Consider the following 7,624-nt stretch of genomic DNA (forward strand, 5'->3'; position numbering starts at 1 on the left):
GTATGCACAACAAACGAACGCACTGCAACTGCAATGCAATGTTGCAAGGCAAATGCGGCGTTTCATTGGAAATTAATGTAATTCTGGTGTACCAAAAGTCAATGATACTGTTGGTGTGATCGAAGCGTAACGCTTTGAAAAATAGTATGCAGCGTCATCTGGATATGTGCGCAACAAAAGTTAATCATACCATTTTTGTCAAGCCATCTACTCATACACGTTCGGTAAATCCAACATATGTAACCACACCGAACGAGCTGTATCTGCAACACAATGCTGCAAGGCAACGCAGCATTGGAAAGTAATGTATTTCTGGTGTACCAAAATGCAGAGACTCTCGACGCGTTACACTTTTAGAGCAGAGGTGTCAATCACATTTTTCAATGTTTGGAAAAGATATTCCTCTATCCATTGTTTTTGGAATGTTTGATACTCTCCGACTGTTTAGCTTTAATTTTGGTGATTATTAGAGAGCTGTATACAGTGAAGAAACTGTGTAGGTCCAGTGGCGATTTTAGCATGTAAATCTTGGTGGGGCAAACAAAGAAAATGTGCCACACATGCCAGCAAAGCCACAACACAACACTAAACAATACATTAATTGCACTATAACGGTGTCAAACGGTGCACACAAACTATTAGGGCCTACATAAAGCTGCCCCAACAATGAGGTTCGTCATTTAATGTTAGCCATATTTGTTCGGTAACATTGAAAACGTTTGCATTGAAGATTACGGTCCTTGTAATTCTATTGATTCATGAGTTACCACTGCTACACCTGGCTATCAGCGGAGCCTTGTCTGACAGCGAAACAGTTAATTCAGTCTCATTTACTGCCTTTAAAAAAACACAGCTGATATGGCAGTCTTGCTTAAACAAATGTGGTTTATACTGCCAATTGAGATGTACAAACTATGGCATATGGGGAGGACAACCGGGTAAGAGGCTATCTGTAATTTCAATTAAGACATTAATGAGCAAGCGATGACGGACAAAGTCAATATAACTATTTGTTCAGTACTTTTGAAATGTACAGCACAGAATTCAGAACATGGGCGGTTCTTACAGTGTACAAGTCAGAACCGTAGGATAAATACAGGGGGCATATAAACAGACAATGAAAGCTCTTATAATATTCAATGATTACATTTCTCTAAAACAGGTTATATGCTACATGTGCACCACCAAGTTAGAACACTAGGCGAAATTAAGAGATGAAAATAGACTAAATTGTTAGAGTGAGGCACATTGAATGCCATTTGGGTCTTTGCATGTAAAAAAAAGCACTATTTGACGTGTGAAATAAGATTTTAATTTGACACGTCAAATAACACAATTCTATTCTAGAATGTGGTGTATGCTGAATTTGCAAGTGCAAGCCAAGCACAACCACTACTATCAGTAGCACTGTCAAATCTGTACAAAAAAAAGATGTAACTCTCTCTTGGACAAGGTGACATTTATCAATGTATTCAGCTTTATTTACTCTCATATTCGAAAATGCTAATTAACATCAAATTAGACATCATGCAAGACTACAAATCCCTGCAAGCTCTTGCATGTAATATCTTGTCAAAGCCTTGCTGTCAGCAAGCTAGCTAGTATCTACCTTGATCCAAAAGGAAATGTAACATTTTCATTAACTGTTTCATATTTTATTTAACAATTATTTGTTGACTTATTTATGCATTTGGTCTTCTCTTGTACATAATACTTTCCTAGTAGTGATCTTCATCTTGTCCTTGACAATGGGGCTGTGTATGCTAAATCATGAGATGATGGTGGCAGATGAATGACCTCAGGATCTTGTCACGGTATCTCTGTGCATTCGAAATTGTCTTTGATAAAATGCAATTGGGTTCATTATCCATAGCTTATGCCTTATCATACCATAACCCCACTGCCACCATGGGGCACTCTGTTCACAAAGTTGAAATCAGCAAACCGCTCGCCCAAACTACGGCTGCCATTTGCCTACTGAAGTCAGTTACCACGCTGAACTGCATTTAGGTCCAGACCCTGGTGAGGATGATGAGCACACAGATTAGCTTCCCTGAGATGTATTCTGACAGTTTTTGCAGAAATTATTGGATTGTACAAAGCCACAGTTTCATCCACTATCCAGGTGGCTGGTCTCAGACAATCCCGAAGGTCAAGAAGCCGGATGTGGAGTTCCTGGGTTGGCATGGTTTCACGTGGTCTGCAGTTGTGAGGCAGTTTGGACTTCCTGAAAAATTCTCTAAAATGACGTTGGAGGCGGCTTATGGTAGAGAAATGAACATTGCATTCTCTGGCAACAGCTCTAGTGGACATTCCTGCAGTCAGCATACCAATTGCATGCTCCCTCAAAACTTGAGACATCTATGGCATTGTGTTGTGACATTGTTGTGACATATTATCTTGGTATAGGAGAAATGCTGACTAACGGGGATATAAACAAATTTGTGCACAATATTGGAGAGAAATAAGATTTCTGTGCATAATGTAAAAATTCTGGGATCTTTTAACACTTTACATGTTGCGTTTATGTTTTTGCTCAGTATAGTTGACTGCTGTGGCTAGCCAAAAATGACTCGTTTTGAAAGTTGGACCGTCTTATCCATTGAAGCTTTAAGTGTTCTTATACTGTGATTTTGAACATTTAAAACAACTGGGGAACGTACATGGCAGGCATTGTCACCTTACCCTGCTACATAACTTCTGAGTGATAGCAAGCACTTCTACCAGCTTCTATCAGCCTACACCACTGCGCACACATGGGTTGTTACTATGACACCTAGTGTAGCCATGTCAGCAAATGATTGCTGTCTGAACACACAAATCCGATTTTGTCACTTGTCACTTGTGGACAGTCAGTATTCCAAAACGGATATGAAAAGTAAAACTTATTTGAGCAGTGTTGAAAAAGGCTATAGTGCATACTAAAAGTATGTGAAACCTTGGATTTAATAACTGGTTGACCCTCCTCTGGCAGCACCAACCTCAACCAAATGTTTTCTGTAGTTGCAGATCAGAACTGCACAACAGTAAGGAGGAATTTTGGGCCATTCCTCTTTACAAAACACTTTTCAGTTTAGCAATATTCTTGGGATGTCTGGTGTGAACCGCTCTTTTGAGGTCATGCCACAGCATCTCAATCGGGTTGAGGTCAGGACTCTGACTGGGCCACTCCAGAAGGCGTATTTTCTTCTGTTGAAGCCATTATGTTGTTGATTTACTTCAGCGTTTTGGGTCGTTGTCCTGTTGCATCACCCAACTTCTGTTGAGCTTCAATTAGCGGACAGATAGCCTTACATTCTCCTGCAAAATGTCTTGATAAACTTGGGAATACATTTTTCCGTTGATGATAGCAAGCTGTCCAGGCCCTGAGGCAACAAAACAGCTCCAAACCATGATGCTCCCTCCACCATACTTTACAGTTGGGATTAGGTTTTGATGTTGGTGTGTTGTGCCTTTATTTCCTCCACACATAGTGTTGTATGTTCCTTCCTTCCAAACAACTCAACAGTGCTGAAGTTTCTCCCATGGATTGATGAACATAAAGGCTTTTAGAGAAACCTTTGTAACCCTTTCCAGATTTTTGCAAGTCAACAATTCTTAATCTTGGATCTTCTGAGATCTCTTTTGCTTGAGGCATGGTTCACATCAGGCAATGTGTCTTATGAATAGCAAACACAAATTTTGTAAATGTTTTTTATAGGGCAGGGCAGCTCTAACCAACATCGCCAATCTCGTCTCAATGATTGTACTCCAGGTTAGCTGACTCCTGACTCCAATTAGCTTTTGGAGAAATCATTAGCCCAGGGGTCCACATACTTTTCCCAACCTACACTGTGATTGTTTAAACAATGTATTCAATATAGACAAGAAAAATACAATAATTTGTGTGTTATTAGTTTAAGCAGACTGTGTTTGTCTGTTGTTGTGACTTAGATGAAGATCAGATCTAATTTTATGACCAATTTATGCAGAAGTACAGATAATTCCAAAGGATTCACAATGTTTTTCTTGCCACTGACTCTGGCTGGGTCACTCAAGGACATTCAGGGACTCGTCCCGAAGCCCCTTCTGTGTTATCTTGGCTGTGTGCTTCGGGTCATTGTTGTGTTGGAAGGAGAACCTTCCCCCAAGTCTGAGGTCCTGATCGCTCTGGAGCAGGTTTTCATCAAGGATCTCTCTGTACTTTGCTCCGTTCATCCTTCCCTTGATCCTGAAAAACATCCCCACTCCATGATTCTGCCAACAACATGCTTCACCGTAGGGACAATACCAGGTTTCCTCCAGACATGACGCTTGGCATTCAGGCCAAAGAGTTCAATCTTGGTTTCATCAGACCAGAGAATCTTGTTTCTCATGGTCTGAGAGTCCTTTAGGTGCCTTTTGGCAAACTCCAAGTGGGCTGTCATGTGCCTTTTACTGAGGTGTGGCTTCCGTCTGGCCATTCTACCATAAAGGCCTGATTGGTGGAGTGCTGCAGAGATGGTTGTCCTTCTGGAAGATTCTCCCATCTCCACAGAGAAACTCTGGAGCTCCTTCAGAGAGACCATTGGGTTCTTGGTCACCTCCCTGACCAAGGCCCTTCTCCGATTTCTCAGTTTAGCTGGGCGGCCAGCGCTAGGAAGAGTCTTGGTGGTTCCAAACTTCATCCATTTAAGAATGATGGAGGCCACTGCGTTATTGGGGACCTTCAATGCTGCAGACATTTTTTGGTACCCTTCCCCAGATCTGTGCCTCGACACAATCCTGTCTCAGAGCTCTACAGAAAATTCCTTTGATCTCATGGAGTGGTTGTTGCTCTGACATGCACTTTCAACCATGGGACCTTATATAGACAGGTGTGTGCCGTTCCAAATCATGTCCAATCAATTGAATTTACAACAAGTGGATTCCAATCAAGTTGTAGAAACATCTCAAGGATGACCAATGGAAACAGGATGCACCTGAGCTCAATTTCGAGTGTCATAGCAAAGGGTTTGCAAAAAATGATAAAAACATTTTTTCTTTGTCATTATGGGGTTGTGTGTGTAGATTGCTGAGTTTTTTATTTAAAAATCTATATATTTTAGAATAAGGCTGTAACGTAACAAAATGTGGAAAAAGTCAAGTGGTCTTGAAACTTTCCGAAGGCACTGTGTCGTGGAAATTCTTACACGGGGACACTCGAAGTCAATCTTAAATGAATCATTGTTTACTGTCAGCGCATTGGAGAGGTTCCAACCAACTCAATGCACCATAGTACACATGTCAATAAGGAGCTCTCCCTGTAGACCCAGCAGTTGTCTTATATACGGCTATACATAGACAAGTCATATTTGCATGATTTAGCATAATTCATTATTCATTACCATTTTGTTTAATTCATGTGACCGACCAATACTGTTTCATAACATGTGAGAGACCAACACCTCACGAGGCTTCTTTCTCTGTAAACTGAGACCTTGAAACTGAGATATTTTTTGTTCGTTCTCAATACAAGGTCTGGGCGTACTACCAAATTGCAGCTACTGCTGCAAGTGAGGATTTGTTCCAGTCAGCCACTTGCATGAACACAGAAATTGGTTATAGGTTATTTGAACAGCACATGAATAGAAGACAGAAAATAGTTATAAGAAAATCACAAACATTAACATTTCCCTTACAACTGTACAGTACTAAGGTGGCTTGAGTTGAGGATACAGTTGAAACCGGAAGTTGACATAAATCTTAGCCAAACACATTTAAACTAAATTTTTCACAATTCCTGACATTTAATCCTAGTAAAAATCCCCTGTCTTAGGTCAGTTAGGATCACCACTTTATTTTAAGAATGTGAAAATTAAGAATAATAGTACAGAGAATGATTTATTTCAGATTTTATTTCTTTCATCACATTCCCAGTGGGTCAGAAGTTTACATACACTCAATCAGTATTTGGTAGCATTGCCTTTAAATTGTTTAACTTGGGTCAAATGTTTCAGGTAGCCTTCCGCAAACTTTCCACAATAAGTTGGGTGAATGTTGGACCATTCCTCCTGACAGTGCTGGTGTAACTGAGTGAGGGTTGTAGGCTTTTTGCTCACACACGCGTTTTCAGTTCAGCCCACAAATTATATATAGGATGTGATGGCCACTCCAATACCTTGACCGTGTTGTCCTTAAGACATTTTGCCACAACTTTGGATGTATGCTTGGGGTCAGTGTCCATTTGGAAGACCCATTTGCGACCAAGCTTTAACTTCCTGACTGATGTCTTGAGATGTTGCTTCAAAATATCCACATAATGTTCCTTCTCATCATGCCATCTATTTTGTGAAGTGCACCAGTCCGTCCTGCTGCAAAGCACCCCCACAACATGATGCTGACACCCCCGTGATTCACGGTTCTTGGGTTTGCAAGCTTCCCCCTTTTTCCTCCAAACATAACAAGGGTCATTATGGCCAAACAGTTCTATTTTTGGTTCATCAGACCAGAGGACATTTCTCCAAAAAGTACCATCTTTGTCCCCATGTGCAGTTGCAAACCGTAGTCTGGCTTTTTTAGGGCAGTTTTGGAGCAGTGGCTTCCTCCTTGGTGAGCGGCCTTTCAGGTTATGTCGGTATAGGACTCGTTTTTACTTTGGGATATAGATACGTTTGTGCCTGTTTCCTCCAGCATCTTCACAAGGTCTTTTGCTGTTGATCTGGGATTGATTTGCACTTTTCGTACCAAAGTACAGTCATCTCTAATAGACAGAACGCGTCTACTTCCTGAGCGGTATGACGGCTGCGTGGTCCCATGGTGTTTATACTTGCGTACTATTGTTTGTACAGATGAACGTGGTGCATTTGGAAATTACTCCCAAGGACGAACCAGACTTGTGAGGTCTTAGCTCATTTATTTTGATTTTCCCATGATGTCAAGCAACGAGGCACTGAGTTTGAAGGTAGGCCTTGTAATACATCCACAGGTACACCTCCAATTGACTCAAATGATGTCAATTAGCCTATCAGAAGCTTCTAAAGCCATGACATAATTTTCTGTCATTGTCCAAGCTGTTTAAAGGCACAGTCAACTTAGTGTATGTAAACTTCTGGTCCACTGGAATTGTGATACAGTGAATTATAAGTGAAATAATCTGTCTATGAACAATTGTTGGAAAATGACATGTGTCCTGCCCAAAGTAGATGTCCTAACCGACTTGCCAAAACTATAGTTTGTTTACAAGGAATTTGTGGAGTGGTTGAAACTTCCGACTACAACTGTATATGATAGGGGCGGCAGCGTAGCCTAGTGGTTAGAGCGTTGGACTAGTAACCGGAAGGTTGTGAGTTCAAACCCCTGAGCTGACAAGGTACATTGAAAATAAGAATTTGTTCTTAACTGACTTGCCTGGTTAAATAAAGGTAAAAAGAAACAGAGTAGCAGCAGCATATAGGATGATTGTATGTGCATATTATGTGAGTGTTTGTATGTGTGTTGGAGTATCAGTGTCCGTAGTGTGTAAGGGCTCTGTGAGTGTGCATGAAGCTGAGGCAAAAATAGGAATAAAATACAGATAGTCTGTGTAGCCATTTTGTTAGCTATATAGTTATCTATTTAGCAGTATTATGACATGGAGATAGAAGCTGTTCAGGAGCCTGTTGGTGTCAGACTTGATGCACTGGTA

The sequence above is a fragment of the Oncorhynchus gorbuscha genome, linkage group LG11 (assembly GCF_021184085.1).
Source record: "Oncorhynchus gorbuscha isolate QuinsamMale2020 ecotype Even-year linkage group LG11, OgorEven_v1.0, whole genome shotgun sequence".
In the NCBI taxonomy this organism is placed as follows: Eukaryota; Metazoa; Chordata; class Actinopteri; order Salmoniformes; family Salmonidae; genus Oncorhynchus; species Oncorhynchus gorbuscha.